This window comes from Perognathus longimembris, chromosome 7, assembly GCF_023159225.1.
Source record: "Perognathus longimembris pacificus isolate PPM17 chromosome 7, ASM2315922v1, whole genome shotgun sequence".
Taxonomy (NCBI): Eukaryota; Metazoa; Chordata; class Mammalia; order Rodentia; family Heteromyidae; genus Perognathus; species Perognathus longimembris.
Window position 1 is genome coordinate 7,754 of NC_063167.1, and position 19,384 is coordinate 27,137.

The window sequence follows — 19,384 nt, forward strand, 5'->3', positions numbered from 1 at the left end:
TTGGAATCATGAATACTAACATGTGCCTCAAACATAAAATGTCTGGACAAAACAGACAGGAGGAGAAGGGGAAGGAAAAGGATAGGACAAAAGGACAGGTGAGGAGAAGGAGAAGAAGAGAGAATAAAGTTTTCATATGGAAAGGGGAATGAAATCCCATACTATTTTATTCTACAGATACCTTGCTACTAAAACAGAACTAAAAAAGTGCCTTTTCAAGAACTAGATTTTTGATCATAAAATAGAACCAGATAGGGTGGCACATTCAGGTAAGGTGGACATCATGTGATGATGTGGCGTGATCTGAGGATGTGAAGTGATATGAAGATGTGATGTGGTCAGGTGATGGGATAATGTGATCTTTCTGCAGCATAACAAAAAAGTTAATTGTAATTCACACCCTGAGTATCCTGAACAACACCCAACCTTAACCCTATCCTTAATATCGACAACCCTACACCTGAACCCTAACCTCAATCATACCAACCCTGAAAACAGTAGTCCTAAGAACTCCAAACCTTACCTCTAACCACAGATACCTAACAACCCAATTCCTTAAACTAAAGCCCCACCCACTCCATTGCTTACGAGTGTTCTGCATCCTTGGAGGTAGGTTGCCTTATTTGGTCACACATGCTTAAGGGGTTTCCAAGTTTACACACAGATACATAGCACTCGATCCCCCACCCATACCCTCACATGTGTATGCAGAGCAAGTGCATGAACACAGTGAAAGCACAGCTGACCATTTTTTCAAGTCTCCATTGTCACCCACAGTTAAGCACAGCAGGAGCACACCATCAGGCATGGTAGGTCAAGGACTCTGATCAACAACCCCCACAACTCCACAACTGCTGATGGACATTGGATTGGCCTGACACACATTCTAAACCACATGGGCTTGGAATCATGAATGCAATCATGTACCACAAGCATAAAACGTCTGGAGAAAAGAAAGAAGAGAAGGAGGGGAGGAAGAAGAAAAGGAGTCGGAGGCGGAGAGGATAGAATACAGTTGCCAAATAAAAATGGGAATGAAATCCCATTCTATTTTATTCTATAGGTAAATCTCTTGCTACTGAAACAGAACTAAAAAAGTGCCTTTTCAAGAACTTTTAAATCATAAATCGATCCCCCACCCATGCTCTCACATAGCATAGCAGGTGAAAGAACACGGTGAAAGTACAGCTGACCAATTACTCAAGTCTCCATTGTCACCCAAAGTTAGGCGCAGAAGAAGCACACTATCAAGCATGGTAGGTCAAGAACTCTGATCAAGCACCACACAGCAGCTGAAGGCCATCGGAGTGGCACGACACACATTCTAAACTAAATGGATTTGGAATCATGAATATTGACATGTACCTCAAACATAAAATATCTGGATAAAACACAGAAAAGAGAAAACATAGAAGAAAAGGAGAGGAGAGGCAGAGGAAGAGAGGGGAGGGGAGGAGAAGGGAGGGGAGGGAAATGGAGGGGAGGGGAGGGAAGGGGACAAAAGGACAGGAAAGGAGAAGGACAAGTAGACAGAATAACTTTTTCAATGAAAAGGGGAAAGAAATCTAATAATATTTTCTTCTTCAGGTAAGTCTTTTGCTACTAAAACAAAACTACAGATGTGCCTTTTCAAGAACTTTTAGGTCATGAAATTGGGACAGATAGTGTGACACATTCAGGTAAGGCTGGCGTGATGTGATGAGGTGGCATGATCTGAGAATGTGATGTCATGTGAGAATGTGCCATGATGTGGTGATGGGATGATGGGATGATGGGATCTGTTTTTCTGAAGCATAAAAACGTAATTGTAATTCACAGCCTGAGTATCCTTAACAACAACCTTAACTATATCCTTAATATCGACGTCCCTATACCTGAACCCTAATCTAATCATACTAACCCTGAAAACAGCCCTAAGACCTGAAACCCCTATCTCTAACCCCAGACACCTAACAATACAATTCCTTAAACTAAAACCCAACACACTCCATTGCTTACCAGTGTTCTGCATCCTTGGAGGTAGGTGGCCTTGTTTTGTCAAACATGCTTAAGGTGTGTCCAAGTTTACTCACAGAGATACAAAGTACTCGATCCCACACCCATACCCTCACATGTATGCAGAGCAGATACATGAACACAGTGAAAGCACAGCTGACCTTTAACTCAAGTCTCCATTATCACCCGTTAAGTGCAATGGGAGACCACAATCAAGCATGGTAGAGCAAGTACTCTGATCAAACAACACCAAAAACTGCTGAATGCCATCGGAGGGGCCAGACACACATTGTATACCATACAGGTTTTGAATCATGAATATTGACATATACCTCAAACATAAAATATCTGGATAAAACAAAGGACAGAAAACAGACAAGAAAAGAGGAGAGGAGAGACGGAGGAGGGGAGAGAAGAGGACAAAAAGAAAGCAGTGGAGAAGGAGAGAATGAAGTTTTCAAATGAAATGGGGAATGAAATCCCATTCTATTTTATTCTACAGATAAGTCTCTTGCTACTAAAACAGAAGTAAAAATGTGCCTTTTTGAGAACTTTAAAATTGAGCCAGGTAGGGTGACACATTCAGGTAAGGTTGGCGTGATGTGGTGTGAGGATGTGCCATGATGTTGTGATGGGATGGGATGATGTGATCTGTTTTTCTGCAGCATAACTAAAAGCTTAATTGTAATTCACACCCTGAGTACGCCTAACAACACCCAACCTTAACCCTATCCTTAACATCGACAACCTTACACCTGAACCCTAATCTCAATCATACCAACCTTGAAAACAGCAGCCCTACCACCAGAAACACCTACCTCTAACCACAGACACCTAACAACCCAATTCCTTAAAGCCCACCCAACCCACTCCGTGACTTACCAGACAGTGCTCTGCATCCTTGGAGATAGGTGGCCTTCTTTTGTCAAAGATTCTTAAGGGGGTGTCCAAATATACAGAGACATACACAGCACTCGGTCCCCGCCCATACCCCCACATGTGTATGCAAGGGAGCACACCATCAGGCATAGCAGGGCAAGGACTCTAATCAAACAACGCTCACAACTACTGAAGGCCGTCGGAGACACATTCTAAACCACACAGGTTTTGAATCATGAATGCTAACATGTGCCCCCAACATAGAATGTCTGGAAAAAACTGAGAAGAGGAGGAGGGGGCAGAAGCGGAAGTGGTAGAGGCATGGGCGGGTGGTATAAGGGGGCGGGCCGGCAGAGGCGGGGTAGAAGGGGGTCGGGGACAAGAAGGGGAAAGGGGAGAATAAAGTTTTCAAGTGAAAAGGGGAATGAAATCATTGTTTTATTCTACAGCTAAGTCTCTAGCTACTAAAACAGAACTAAAAAAGTACCATTTCAAAAACTTTTAGATCTTAAAATTGACACAGGTAGTGTGGCAAATTCAGGTAAGCACTACAGTTGGTAGTCTGACGCAAGACAATTGAGAGTTCAAAACCAGGTCTAATGAAGAAATACAAATAAAATGTATGGAGGAAAAAGAAAGGAAAGAGAAAATACAAAAGAGGAACAGGAAGGGGAGAAGGAGGAGGAGGAGGAAGAGGAAGAGGAGGGAGAGGAGGAGCAGCAAAGAATGAAGAGTGGAGGGGGGAGGAGGAGGTGAAATGGAAGAGAGGATGCGGGACAGAGGTGGAGAGGAGGGGAAAAGGAGACAAAGTTTTCATATGAAAAGGGGAATAAAATCCCATTCTATTTTATTTTTCAGGTAAGTCTCTAGCTACTAAAACAGAAATAAAAAATTACCTTATCAATAACTTTTAGATGATAAAAATTGAGCCAGGTAGGGTGGCAAATTCAGGTAAGGTTGGTGTGAAATGATGATGTGGTGTGATCTGAGGATGTGATGTGATGTGATCATGTGCCTTGAAGTGGAGATGTAATGGGATGATGTGATCAATTTTTCTGCAGCATAACTGAAGAATTTTAATTCACACCGAGTCTTCTTAACAACACCCAACCTTAAACCTATCCTTAACATCGACAACCCTACACCAGAACCCTAATCTGAAATCATACCAACCCTGAAAACATTAGCCCAAAGGCCTGGAAACCCCTACACCTCTAACCACAGACACCTAACAACCCAATAACTTAAACTAAAGCCCAACTCCAACCCACTCTGTGACTTACCGGACAGTGCTCTGCATCCTTGGAGGTAGGTGGCCTTGCTTTGTCAAACATGCTTAAGGGGTGTCCAAGTTTACACACAGAGACACACAACACTCGATCCCCCACCCATACCCTCACATGTATGCAGAGCAGGTGCATGAACACAGTGAAAACACAGCTGACCTTTAATTCATCTCTCCATTGTCTCCCAAAGTTAGGAGCAGCGGGAGCACACCATCAAGCATGGCAGGGCAAGGACTCTGATCGAACAACCCCACAACAGCTGAAGGCAATCAGAGGGGCCTAACACACATTCTAAACCACACGGGTTGGGAATCATGAATGCTAACTGTGCCTCAAACATAAAATGTCCTGAGAAAAGACAGAGAAGAAGCAAACGGGAGGAAGGGGGGAGGGGGGAGGGGGCGGGGGAAGCCACAGAGAAGAGAGGAGACAATAAAGTTTTCAAATCAAAAGGAGAATGAAATCTCATTCTATTTCATTCTACAGGTAAGTCTATTGGTACTGAAACAGAACTAAAAAAGCGCATTTTCAGGCCCTTTTAGATCGTGAAATTGAGTCAGGTAAGGTGGCAAATTCAGATAAGCCCCACAGTTGGTAGGCTGATGAGAGTTCACAACCGGCCATGTCTAATGTAGAAATACAAATACAATGTCTGGAGAAAAAGGGAAAGAGAAAAGACAGAAAACAGGAGGAGGGGAGGGAGGAGCAGGGAGCAGAGTGGGGAGGAGGAAGAGGAGGAGCAGGAGAGGAGGAGGTGGGGGGGAAAGGAGAAATGGAGGAGGGGCTGAGGTGGAGGTGGAAAAGGGAAGGAGAAAAGGAGAGTTTTCAAATGAAAAGGGGAATGAAATCCCATTCTATTTTATTCTTCAGGTAAGTCTGTAGCTACTAAAGCAGAACTATAAACGTGCCTTTTCAAGAACTTTCAGATCAGAGAATTGCTTATGCTATTCCTAGGAGGAAATGCTATATCAGGTGCTCCAATCATTAATGGCAATAATCAGGTTCCAAACCCTCTGATCATAATTGGTATAAAGAAAATTATAACAAATGCGTGGGCAGTAACTACATTGTAGACTTGATCATCCCCTAAAAGAGCTCCTGGATGACCAAGTTCAGCTAGGATAAGGATGCTTAGACCTGTGCCTACTATTACGACTCATGCTCCGAATATAAGGTATAGGGTTCCAATGTCTTTATGATTTGTTGAAAATAATCAACGATTAATGAACATAATTGATAGAATGGCTGAGTAAGGCATTAAACTGAAAATCTAATTACAGGGGTAGACCCCTTTCTATCATAGTCAAGAGGTGAAATTTCATATTGAATTGCAAATTCAAATGAGCAGCTTCAATCCTGCCAGGACTCCTGCCGTTTTTATTTCTCGGCAGGAGAAGTAGATTGAAGGCAGATGATTTAGGGTATTTAGCTGTTAACTAACATTTCGTAGGTTTGATTCCTATCAATATAGTGAGGATTTAGCTTAAGAAAAACGATTGGTTTGCGTCCAGAAGATGTAGTATTCATTCAGCAGTCCTTAGAGAAAGAAATTAAACTTCAGTGTTTACTTAGGGCTTTGAAGGCCCTTGGTCTTTGATTAACCTAATTTCTAGAATATTGAGTACAATAATGGGGATAGGGGGAGTGAAAATGACAATAGAAAAAGAAGAGTTGGGATGGGTCATAAGCTTTTGTGATTACTCTTCATATGAATTAATTATTTGGAAGGGGAAATAATGTAAGGGCAGATGAATAGATTAGTCGAGGATAAAAGTAAAGGTTTAGTAGGGCTGATATGACTATAAATATACTTACTATAATATTTTTAACACTTTTTCTTGGATAATAAATCATTTAGGTAGAAATCCTGTTAGTGGAGGTAGTCCTCCTAATGATATGTGTGACCAGCATGATTAAAGTAATTAGTGGGGTAGAATTTCATGGTTAGAGATGTAGTGTTATTAGCTGATAGAAAGTCTAAGGACATAAACATGTAAATTGTAAGTATGATGTAAATAAGGGATTACAGATTGTTATTGCTGCTATCATCCTATATGGGCGATGGATGAATATGCTAGAATTTTTTCATATTTGAGTCTGACTAAGAACTCCTCAGCCACCAATAGGAATTGATGATATAGCTATAAATATTGTTATGTTTGTATTTAGGTTGTTGGCCATTTGGTATATAATTGAGATTGGTGCCAGTTTTTGTCATGTTAGTAGGATTATACCAGAGAAAAATGGAATGCCCTGAGTAACTTCTGGTACTCAAAGGTGGAATGTGGCTAAGCCAAGTTTTATGGGTAGGGCAATTGGTAGTATATATTGGTATAGGTTGTCTTTTAGGTCAACTATGTTTCAATGGCCAGATGAATCAAGGTTATTGAGGATATAGTATATAAGGATTATTGATGCTGTTGCTTGTGTTAGGAAATATTTTGTGGTGGCTTCGGTTGAGCGTGGGTTATTGCTGTAAATTATTATAGGAATAATTGCTAGTATGCTAATTTCTAGCCTTATTAATATGCATATTCAGTGTGAGGTTGTGAGAACAAATATGGTTCCTATAAAGATAGTAAATATAATTAGTGAATATACAACAATATTAATTAGTATGGGAGGGGTTAAAACCAACATTTTCAGGGTATGGGCCCGACAGCTTTAATTAGCTGACCTTACTAGAATTTAGTGTAATAGGTAGCACAAAGAATTTTGAGTTCTTGGGTTGGGTTTGAGTACTATAGTTCTAGAAATAAAAGGAATATAACCTTTATATTTTACTCTATCAAAGTAACTCTTTTGTCAGACATATTTCCATATTAGTGGTGGTACATATAGGTAGCAGTCGTACATATAGGTAGTGAAATGTGACACATACATAGCCCTAGGGTTACGAGAAGGAAATTTTTCATAGAATATGTATAAGTTGGTCATATCGGAAACGTGGATATGATGCTCGGATCCATAGAAACGATGAAGTTAAAATTAATACTTTTACAACTAGGTTTGAAGTTATCATTTCTGTATTGAGTGATGAGCAGGTTGGGCCAAAAAATAAAATAGCGATTAGTGACTTTATTAGGATATTTATATATTCTGCCATAAAGAATAAGGCAAATGGTACTGCAGCATATTCAACGTTGAAGCCTGAAACTACTTCAGATTCACCTTCGGTTAGGTCAAAGGGAGCTCGGTTTGTTTCAGCTAGTGTGGAGATCACTAGCTAGGGGTCATGCAGGGAGAATTATTCAGATATATTCTTGAGACATTGTAAGGGATAATATTAAGAATGGTCCAGCTAATAGTGTTGTCGATAGGAGGATGACTGCTAGGCTTACTTCATATGAAATGGCTTGAGCTATAGCTCGTAATGCTCCAAATATAGCGTATTTTGATTTAGATGCTCAGCCTTCCCATAAAATTGAATATACTGATATGCTTGATGCTGCTAAGATGAATAAAAATCCTGTATTTCTGTTAATTAGAGGATGTGGTATTGGAAGGGGAATTCATAGGGACAGTTAGTGATAATGCTAAAATAGGGGAAATTGAAAATAGAATTAAGGATGAAGTGGCTGGGCGTATAGGCTCTTTAACGAACTGTTTTATAGCATCCACGAATGGTTGAAAAATATCTTATGGATGTATGATGTTACGACCTTTTCGAAATTGTATATAGCCTAGGATCTTGCGTTTTAGTAGGGTTAAGAAGACTACTGCTAATAAAATTGGAATAATAAATACAAGGAAATTTAAAATAAACATGCTGTTAAGAAGAGGAGTTGAACCTCTGATAATAAGGTTTTAAATCTTAAGCAATTGCTGAGCTCTGCCATCTTAACAGTTCCTTATCTTGGAAATTATTTTGGGCATGCGAATTTAATTAAGAAATAAATCATTAATTAAGCATTAAGGAGCTTTGGGAAAAGATGGCATTATTTCTCTGGTCCTTTCGTACTAGGAGAAAGAGTAAATAGATAGAAACTGACATGGATTTCTCCAGTCTGAACTCAGATCGCATAGGACTTTAATCGTTGAACAAACAAACCTTTAATAGCTGCTGCACCATTTGGATGTCCTGATCCAACATCGAGGTCGTAAACCTCATTATCGATATGGACTCTTTAATGAGATTGCGTTGTTATCCCTAGGGTAACTTGGTCCATTGATCAGAAATTCTGGATCAAAGATGACGTAGGTTAACTTCGACTTTTAAGTCCAGGTCTAGGTATTTCAGAGGATTATTTTTTTCTCCAAGGTCACCCCAACCAAAGTTTTCTTTCTAGCTTGTTACTGTTTACCTCTGTTAGAGTGAGTTTAAGTTTTTAGTAGAAAGTTAATTTAAGCTCCATATGGTCTTCTTGCCTTATTATTTAATTTCCACCTCTTCACGGAAAGGTCAATTTCATGGATTAAATGTAAGAGACAGATAAGCCCTTGTTATGACATTCATACAAGTCCCTAATTAAGGAACAAGTGATTGTGCTACCTTTGCATGGTCAGATACCGCGGCCATTCAACGTTAGTCACTGGGCAGGCGGTGCTTCTAATACTTGTAATGCTAGAGGTGATGTTTTTGGTAAACAGGCAGTGCTTGTGTTTGCGAGTTCCTTTTACATTTTTAAATCTTTCCTTGGGGGCTGGGGATATAGCCTAGTGGCAAGAGTGCCTGCCTCGGATACACGAGGCCCTAGGTTCGATTCCCCAGCACCACATATACAGAAAACGGCCAGAAGCGGCGCTGTGGCTCAAGTGGCAGAGTGCTAGCCTTGAGCGGGAAGAAGCCAGGGACAGTGCTCAGGCCCTGAGTCCAAGGCCCAGGACTGGCCAAAAAAAAAAAAAAAAAAATCTTTCCTTGGTGACATACCTGTGTTGGATTAACATTGATTTGTATGTGTTTAAGATTAATATGGGGTTTTTTAAATGTTAATGTTAATTATCAGTGATTTATTCTGGTGGATATACACTTATGTAACGGGTAATTATTTTTAATACTTATACTAACATTGGTGCATCTAATATAATTACTTAAATTGGCCCAGTGTATTTCTAGGAATTGTTATAGGTTTTAGTAATATTTATATTTAACTCGTGTTGAGCTTGAATGCTTTCTTAATTGGTGCCTGCTTTTAGGCCAACTATGATTAAGTAATTATTCACTAGAAAAGGTTGAATCCTAATTCTGAAGACCTGCACCTCTTTAGATTAACATTAAAATTTACATTTAATTTATTAATACTTTAGGTAAATTTTAAGTTGAACTAAAATTATTTGGCTGGGCAACCAGCTATCATCAGGCTCAGTAGGCTTTTCACCTCTACCTTTAAATTATCCCACTACTTGGCGACATAGATGGGTTGGCTCTGGTTAGCTATTTAAAGGTAGCTCGTCTGATTTCGGGGTGTTTGGCAACAACACTTTTTGACAAATTTATTCTAGTTAGTCCATTATCCAAAGGGTAGAAGGTTTTATCTTTGCTTTGACATACTTTAATTAGATCTTTTATCTTTCCCTTGCAGTACCTGTTTCTATATCTCTAGTAATAAATTTTCTATATCCTACACTAGTTTAGGGGTGAATGATTTAATGTATACATTAAGAATAATTTAGTTTATGGAAGGCTAGGCTAGCAATACTTCAAAGCATTCCAGTATTTTGAAGTCTTCTGAGTGTAAAAGTCAGATGTTTTATTTAAGCTACACTTTGATTAATCCAAGGGCACTTTCCAGTATGCTTACCTTGTTACGACTTATCTCAAGTCTTGTAGTTGAAAGTTATGTACTTATCTGTATCTAATAGAGTAGGGTGACAGGCGGTGTGTGTGTGTGTGCTTCATTGCTCTATTCAATGAAACGCTCTATTTTTAGTTTACTGCTAAATCCTCCTTTATCTTGTCAATTTCAGACAAGGTTTCCTATGTTCTGTACCAGAAAATGTAGCCCAGTTACACCTCGACCTAACTTTTTTTATATAATTGGGCTTACTTGTGGGACTTTTTAGGGTTTGCTGAAGATGGCGGTATATACACTGAATAAGCAAGAAATGGTGAGGTATATCAGGGTTTATCAATTACAGAACAGGCTCCTGTAGATGGATATAAAAGCACCGCCAAGTCTTTTGAGTTTTAAGCTGTGGCTAGTAGTTCTCTGACAAATAGGCATGTATCTAATCCCAGATTGTTATAGTTTTAGTGTTTTAATTACATAAAATTTCTTGCGACATTGTTTTTCATAAAAGTTAGGACTTTTTACAGCTTAGCTGTACTTTAATTTTACTGAATATTTAATTCAACACTCTTTACGCTGAACTTTATTTACTTAGGTCATTCGTATGACCGCGGTGGCTGGCACGAAGTTTACCAACCATATGTCAGTATAACAGCCGAACTTTCGTTCATAGCTTAATTTTTGTCACTGCTGTAGCCCGTGGAGCTTCAATTGTTATAGAGAGCTTAATAACTACTCCTTTTATTCTAACTGAATTTTAGGGTGAAACTGACCGGCGTACGGATATTTGCATGTATAATTTTAATGACAGCAAATAAAAAGGCAAGGACCAAACCTTTGTGTGTATGGAATTAAACAATTCTAGGCATTTTCAGTGCCTTGTTTTGCTTATAAGCTACAGTAACCCAGGGGCCTTTGGAGTGTCAACTAAGCTTTTAGTAAGTTCAGATTAGGACTATGATGGTATTTGCATCTATTAATGTTTAGGGAAATGGGTGTTAATAAAGTGCTAATCTCCTAAGGTGGGAAAAATAACTATTATTTCTGTGTATGCGTTAGAGTACTATTTTAGTATAAAATTTTTTATGTCCTCGAGCATTAATTAATATGTCAATGGCTTATTATGGAGTTGGAGAATGTTAGTTAATAAGTCCAGCTACAGATCAATTCACTGCGTCCATGCCTGGACGGCTTAGCTGAGTCACAGCATACCGAAAATAATATACCAGGGGTATGACAGAGCAGTTATGTTGGTCAGGGGCTGATTAGTCACTGATCCATCGAGATGTCTTATTTAAGGGGAACGTGTGGGCGATCTTAATTTTATGGCCCTGAGGTGAAAATAAGATGTCAGGTATACTTTCACAATAGCTACCCCAAGTTTTATGGGCCCGAAGCGAGAAGGGTAGGCTGAGTGGGCGAATTGATTGTTTCACGGAGGATGGTAGATTAAGAGACAACAAGTAGTAGGGGATATCCATGTGTTCAAGGACTAACGAAATTTAATGGACTATTGTGGGTATATTGTTGACAAGCATTAACTTATACTGTACAATATTCATATTGTGGAGCATTAAATGTGGATATAACATAGGATGTAAATGTACTTTATGGGGGTTATTACTTGCTGATGAGCAGGTATGTATTAATTTAATGTGTAATAAGCATTTTATGGTTTATGAAAGATTAATCATAATATGCACGGTAATTTTTTATGGAGGGAGAGTTTAAGATTAAGCCTGATGAAACAGTTTAAATTTATTAAATCTCCCAAGTACAGGGAATAGTTTAATTAAGAATTCCAGCTTTGGGGGTTGGAGGTAGGATTGTATTCTTTCCCTGAATGCTTTAGGAAGATAAAATCTTCATCTTACATTTACAAGACCTATATAACTCTTATACTATTAAAGCAGTCTTCATTTAAGTATTTTATTTTCAATTAATCTGACAATTTGGAGAAAGAGAAGGATAATAGAAAAATAGAGAATGGATGCGATTTGTCCACTAATGGTAAAGGGTGGTTCTACTGGTTGTCCTCCAAGTAAGGTTAGAATAAATAAATCTGAGACTAAAATTCAAAATAGGATTTGGCTAATAGGTCGGAATATTAATCCACGTTGGTTACATGTATGGAGCAGTGGGAATAGGGCAAGGATTAGGATTGATAGGATCAGGGCAATTACTCCTCCAAGTTTATTTAGAATGGAGCATAGAACAGCATAGGCGAATAGGAAATATTCTGGTTTAATATGAGGTGGTGTATTGAGTAGGTTAGCTGGTATAGAATTATCTGGGGGTCCTAAGGCATCTGGGAAGAATAAAACGATCATAAAGAAAAAGGCTAGCAATGCTACACCTCCTAATACATCTTTGAATGAGTAGTAAGGATGGAATGGAATTTTATCTGAATCAGATAGGATGCTTAGTGGATTATTAGATCCTGTTTCGTGAAGAAATAAAAGATGAACTATCACCATTGCTGCAATAATCAATGGTAAAATAAAATAAAATGCGAAGAAATGAGTTAAAGTAGCGTTATCAACTGAAAACCCCCCTCAAATTCACTCTCCTAGGTCTGAGCCAATATAAGGGATTGCAGATAATAGATTGGCTCCTCAAAATGACATCTGTCCGCATGGAAGTACATATCCTATAAAGGCTGTAGCTATTTCTAGGAATAGAAGAGTAGTTCCGATGTTTCAGGTTTCTTTGTAGAGGTAGGAGCCATAATCAATACCTCATCCAATGTGCAGATAAAGGCAAATGAAGAACAATGATACTCCGTTAGCGTGTATATATCGGATTAATCAACCATATTTAACATCTCGACAATTATGGGCCACTGAAGAAAATGCTGTGAGTGTTATCAGATGTGTAGTGCATAGATAAGAATAGACAAAAAGAAATTTGGATAATTAAGCATACTCCAAGAAGGGATCCAAGGTTTCATCATCCTGAGATGTTAGAGGGAGTTGGAAGGTCAATAAAAGCATGGTTTACTATTTTTATGAGAGGGTGAGACTTTAGTATGATTGTCATTATAAAGTGTTTTTATAGTTGAATTAACAATGATGATTTTTCATGTCATTGGTCGTGGTTTAAGTCCATGTGAAAATTATGACAATTTAACTTTATTTAACTTTAATCTTAATGGTTTTAGGTTTTGTTGGGGTTGGCTGTTAAACCTTCACCTATTTTCACGGGTGTATGATTGTCAGTGGGGCTCTGGGGTGTGCTCTAATAATTCTAAATGATAGCCCTTATATTGGTATGACTATTTCTTAATTATTTAGGAGGGATGTTAGTAGTATTTGGTTATACAACAGCTATATCAACTGATGAATATCCTGAAACTTGAAGCTCAAATTTATGACTATGATTTTTACTATTATCAGGAATCTTACTAGAAGTCGTCTTACTAATTACTGTTCTGCATTTTGAGGGGTTAGAAGGTTTAGGTGGATTATATAATTTAGATAATGCTTTAGCGTTTGGTAAAGATGATGTAGTACTTGTTCGGGAAGATTCAGTTGGAGTAGCGGCTATTTACAGTTATGGGAGTTGAATTGTAGTAGTTGGTGGTTGAACTCTATAGCTATTTATCTTATTATTGAAATTACTCATGGCACTTAGTTAATAACTAGTAGAAGTAGGGTGGATAAGATGAATGATGAAAAATAAATTTTTAATAGGCCTTTATGATTTGACACAGAGCTAGAAGCAGATGTATTAATGGTAGCTAAGGTTTTAGGTATAATTTTTTCAGTTCATGTCTAGTCTATAGTTGATGTTGCTAAGTTTTGCCTAAATGTGAGACCTATATTAGGAATGAGTCAATGTGTGATAGTTGGAAAAAAATCCTAGCAGGTTAGAGACGTTGAATGAATACGATTTTGGATATAATTTTAAATAGGATGATATAATGTTTAGTTCTATTGCAGTAATAAACCCTATGATACTTACTGTTAGAGCTGTTAATTTGATGATAATAGGCATAGTTATAGTTTGGGTGTTGGTAGGGTTAATAAGGTTGGAAAATAGGAAACCAGTGAAGATGCTTCCTATTAGAAGGCATCGGGGCTGGGGATATAGCCTAGTGGCAAGAGTGCCTGCCTCGGATACACGAGGCCCTAGGTTCAATTCCCCAGCACCACATATACAGAAAACGGCCAGAAGCAGCGCTGTGGCTCAAGTGGCAGAGTGCTAGCCTTGAGCGGGAAGAAGCCAGGGACAGTGCTCAGGCCCTGAGTCCAAGGCCCAGGACTGGCCACAAAAAAAAAAAAAAAAAAAAAAAAAAGGCATTTAATCGGATTAATTAGGCTTGGAATATTTTCATTGATGGAATTAATTGGTAATAATCGTGGATGTCCTATTAAAACGAAGAAAATAATTTGTGAGCTGTATATAGCTGTAAAAGACGTTGAAATTAGGGTGATGATTAGTATATGACAGATTAATTAGTATATGACAGATTTATTGCTTCAATGATTAGGTCTTTTGAATAAAATCCTGTAAGGAAGGGTGTGCCAGTTAAAGCTAGGCTACCTACAATCAGAGCAGATGTTGTAAATGGTAGACATGGGGCGATTCCTTATTTTCGAATGTCTTGTTCAGCGTTTAAGTTGTGGATAATTGAGTAAGAACATATAAATAACATAGCTTTGAAGAATGCATGTGTACAGATGTGACGAAATGATAAATAAGGCTGATTAATGCCTAGAGTTATTATTGTCAGACCTAATTGGCTTGATGTAGAGAGTGCAATAATTTTTTTAATATTGTTTTGGGTCAGGGCACAGATTGCTGTGAATAAGGTTGTAATGGCCCCAATACATAGAATTAGTGATATAATATTTGGGTGATTGGATATAAGGGGATAAAAACAAATTACCAGAAAGATTCCTGCTACAACTATAGTACTTGAGTATAGTAGAGCAGATACAGGTGTAGGACCTTCTATGGCAGATGGAAGCCATGGGTGTAAGCCGAATTGAGCGGATTTACCAGTAGCTGCTAGAATTAAGCCCAGTAAGGGTAAGGCAGTTTTCATTACTTATTTTAAAAAATTGTTGAAGTTCTCATAAATTACAGTTATTATAAAATCATGCTATAGATAAAATAAAGCCAATGTCTCCAATGCAGTTATAGATAATAGCTTGTAGATCTGCAGTGTTAGCGTGTGTTCAACCATACCATCATCCAATAGAAAGGATATCATTCCTACACCCTCCCACCCGATAAAGAGTTGGAACATATTATTAGCTGTGACTAGGATGAGCATAGTGATGAGAAATATAAGGAGGTAGGTCATAAATTGGTTTATGTTTGAATCTGAATGTATATATCATGCAGAATATTCTATGATGGACCAAGTGATGAATAGGGCTGTAGATAAAATAATATCATAAAAATCTAACTTAAAGCTTATGTATAATTCAATGGACTATGAATATTTAATTCATATAATATTCTATGAATAGTTAATCAGTGATAAGTAGAGATGACTGTCTCTTTATAATGATGCATAGGAATAGTGGAATCAGACTAATAATAAAGGCTCGTTTTATAGATTTAGTCATTTGCTCAGGATACGTTAGTGTTGGTTGACCCATTAAAACTTTTGTTAGGGGTTTTAGAGGAATAGCTAATATGAATATAAATGATAGGGTAAACATTATAGGTTACTTTATCTTGGATTTGCACCAAATTATTGGCTCCTAAGGCCACTGGATTACTATTACCCTAAAAGAGTTAATAAAAAAGCCATACTTTTATGTATGGGTGGAGGAGTTAGCAGCTCCTCTTTACTTTTTTGGATAATTAAAAGAACTATAATTCTTTGTTTCTAGATTCACAGTCTAATGTTTTGTTTGCAGGGCCAAGAATAGTGCTTGGGTAAATTTTAAGAAGAACGTTTGGCATTAAGAAAACTTAAGGGGCTGGGGATATGGCCTAGTGGCAAGAGAGCTTGCCTCGTATACATGAGGCCCTGGGTTCGATTCCCCAGCACCACATATACAGAAAATGGCCAGAAGTGGCGCTGTGGCTCAAGTGGCAGAGTGCTAGCCTTGAGCAAAAGGAAGCCAGGGACAGTGCTCAGGCCCTGAGTCCAAGGCCCAGGACTGGCCAAAAAAAAAAAAAAAAGAAAACTTAAGGTATGTTCTCGTGTTAGCTAAGGAGAGGAGGAGGGGATAAGGCGGAGGCGGAAACGGAGGAGGCGGGGACACACAGGAGGTAAGGAGAAGAGGGAGAATAATGTTTTCAAATAAAAAGGGGAATGAAATCCCATTCTATTTTATTCTACAGGTAAGTCTGTTATTAAAACAGAACTATAAGAGTGCCTTGGGAGCGGGGGGTAGGGAAGTCTGGGGCTTGGAATCAAAGCCAGAGCCTGGGTTCTTTTTGCTCAACGCTAGCACTCTACCACTTGAGCCACAGCACCACCTCTGACCCTTTCTATATATGTGGTGCTGAGGAATCGAACTCAGGGCTTCATGTATAAGAGGCAAGCATAGTCCCAGCCACTACAAGAGTCCTTTTTCAGGAACTTTTAGATCATAAAATTGAGCCAGGTAGGGTGGCAAATTCAGGTAAGCCCCACAGTTGGTAGGATCAAGCAGGAAGATTAAGAGTTCAAAATCAGCTTGTTGTAATGTAGAAATACAATGTCTGGAGGAAAGAGAAAAGGCAGAAAAGAGGAGGAGGAGAGGACGAAGGAGGAGGCAGGAGGGAGAGGGAGGAGGAGGGGGAGGAAAGGATAATATTGAGCCTCGTAGGGTGGTATATGCAGGTAACCCCAACAGTTGGGAGGCGGAGGCAAAAAGACAAATGTGAGATCCGCCTGGTCTAATGCAGCAATACAATGTCTAGAGAAAGAAAAAAGAGGAGAGGAAGGGAGGAGAGAAAGAGAGAAGAGAGGGAAATGGGAGAGGAGAGAGCCACTTAAGTGAGCCATTAGGTGGCACAAGTGCAGTTTTCTTCAGCGTACTAATTCGTAATTCGTAAAAGCTGCTGGTCTAGAAGAATCCAACATCAACTGTATTTTGCATGTTAACAATCCAACACTCAAATAAAGCTAATCCTAGAAATAATGAACCACCAAAAATGTCCCAAAGACTCACCATCAACACAAGGGATTTGCAAATATGAATCAGAAAAAGAATGAACAGTCACGTGTACCACTGTTGAAAAATCAATGATATACAACTTATGGAGATTCAAGAGTTAGTTGCATCTCCTTCCATGTTCACATGTTTGGACCACGTGTCTCTCAGGTCATTCAATGGTCTGTTCTTTTGTTGTTGTCCGTCGTGGGCTGTCCTTGAGGCCAGTGCCACTTCTGGTTTTCTGGCATTAAATTGGAGATAAGGGTCTCATGGACATCCCTACCTAGGCTGGCTTTGAGCCATGATCCTCAGATCTCAGCCTACTGAATACCGAGGATTGCTGGTGTGAGCCACTGGCGCCTGGCTCTCTCCTTGATTTATTGACACTCTGTACTTAGAAATTAATGGGTGCTTTGTCTGACCAGTTTTGCAGCTTACGTTGGGAATCTTAGGAGGTTTGTACTGATTGCCTTTAAAGGATTTCAATTTATCAGACTTTTCTTTTAATGGCTTGTGGATTTTCTGGCACCCATGATAGCACCTACTAATCTCCAGACTTCAGACTTAGCCAGTCCAAGCATCATGGTGGCCTTTCCAGCCTGATTCTACAGTGCTCAGTGCATGCCTGGGACACCCCACAGTCTACCATCACACAACCCTCATGTTGATCAAGTTAAGCCCATGCTTCTGTTGCTTCAAAGGCAACAATGTGTGATCCTCAGATGTGCCTAAAGTATCATCTCAAAACTCTGGACTAGGGCGGAGAATGTGGCTTAGTGGTAGAGTGCTTGCCTAGCATGCATGAAGCCTTGAGTTCGACTCGTCAGTACCACATAAACAGAAAAGCCCAGAAATGGTGCTGTGGTTAAAGTGGTAGAGTGCTAGCATGAACCAAAAAGAAGCTCAGGGACAGCTCCCAGGCCAAGTTCAAGTACCAGGAGTGAACAGCCAATCCACAGGGCATCCTTTATGGCTAAAATGTGTGTTTTGCCAAGTATCATTCTGCATCCTGCTTCATAGCAGCAACTGAGACCCCAAATATCTGCACGGCTACTTAGGTGGAGTGCCTGTCTGAAACTGCACACTAATGAGCATAAGGGATAGCTCCCAGGGTTTGAGAGGCCATTTACCTGGTAACACCATGGCACTACTTCAACATAGCTTTCAAGTCCCTCCATAGCCCAGTACTACCTTGGAGCATGGCCAGCCAGGGTCTGGGTACTTCAGTACCAGCCACACTGATTGCTGAGCTCCTAAATTAAACCCAGTGGCCATCTTTTCATACCAGGTCCTTGTCACCTTCTCCCTGATGCCTCCTCATATGATTGTGATTCAATGATTAGAGGGTCTTAGAACCTTGACCTACAGTGATGGCAACTTCAGAATGTTTGTGAATGGGTGTCACTTCTTCAGGGGAGGGGGTATCATTCAAGCCACTTTTCTACATTGGCCCATACTTCCAGATACTACACTCAAAATTCAAAGTGTATTTATTCCATATTTTTATCTGATACTAGACACATTTTGCCCTCAAAGTACTTACAGTCAGAAGAAATCAACAGGCACCAAAGGATGGGTATGCTTTAACTACTCCACAGGGAAGTGGGATCCTATATCAGCGACAGGGGAAGAACAAAACAGAAAGTTACACAGAAGCTCCTTACTAGAAAACTTGAATAAAACCAGTCTAAAGGAACTGACTGGGTTATATTAAAGGGGTGAGGTTCAGTGTTGAGTTGCTTGCCTAGGTTGTGGGAGGCCCTGAAACACAATAAATTTTAAATTCGCCAAAATGAAATTTAAATGCCTTGATATGCTGAACAAAATATGTCTAAGACCTATGTAATAAAGTAAACTATTTTCCACATGGCCCCTCAGCCCCTAACCCACAATCACAGAGCAGGACATGACCAAAAGCAGAACTGAATGCATAGCAAGAACTCAGAGGCTTGGGCTAGGGTCACCTAAGTTGTTCTGATCAGCACCAACTTACCAAGCAGGAAAAGATAGGCTGCCCTTCCTCACACATGCCTTCATCTCCTTCTCCAGGCCCCAAGACGGATATGAAAGTATAAATGAAAACTTGATGCTGACTTGAACAGAGGCCACGGGCCTGGGCAAGGCATGAGTTCTCCAGAGCAGGTTCAAATGGGGGCCATCCACACTGTTCTACCTTGGGCTATAGAGCCAGAACCTCCATTCATGATTCCAAGCTTCCGGCCTCTACACATTTTATCCAGACACTTCAAAGTGCCTACAAAGGCTGGAAATCATGAAAAACAAAGGTGGCATAAAAACAGTCAGGGCTAAGAGCTGAGGTACTTACAATACCACTGGAACTCACAAAAAAGAAAGTGAAATACTTTTGCATGCCTAATAAAATGTGACT

General features: G+C 39.4%; 1 long non-coding RNA gene across 1 annotated transcript; it reads left to right on the forward strand.

Annotated features, from left to right (window-relative positions):
- The first annotated feature begins 6,908 nt into the window (after window positions 1-6,908).
- On the forward strand, window positions 6,909-19,149 carry LOC125354203. Its single transcript, XR_007211465.1, has 4 exons — window positions 6,909-6,991; window positions 15,418-15,422; window positions 16,533-16,538; window positions 19,138-19,149. It is a non-coding gene; the product is annotated as an uncharacterized LOC125354203 (long non-coding RNA).
- Window positions 19,150-19,384: the final 235 nt, after the last annotated feature.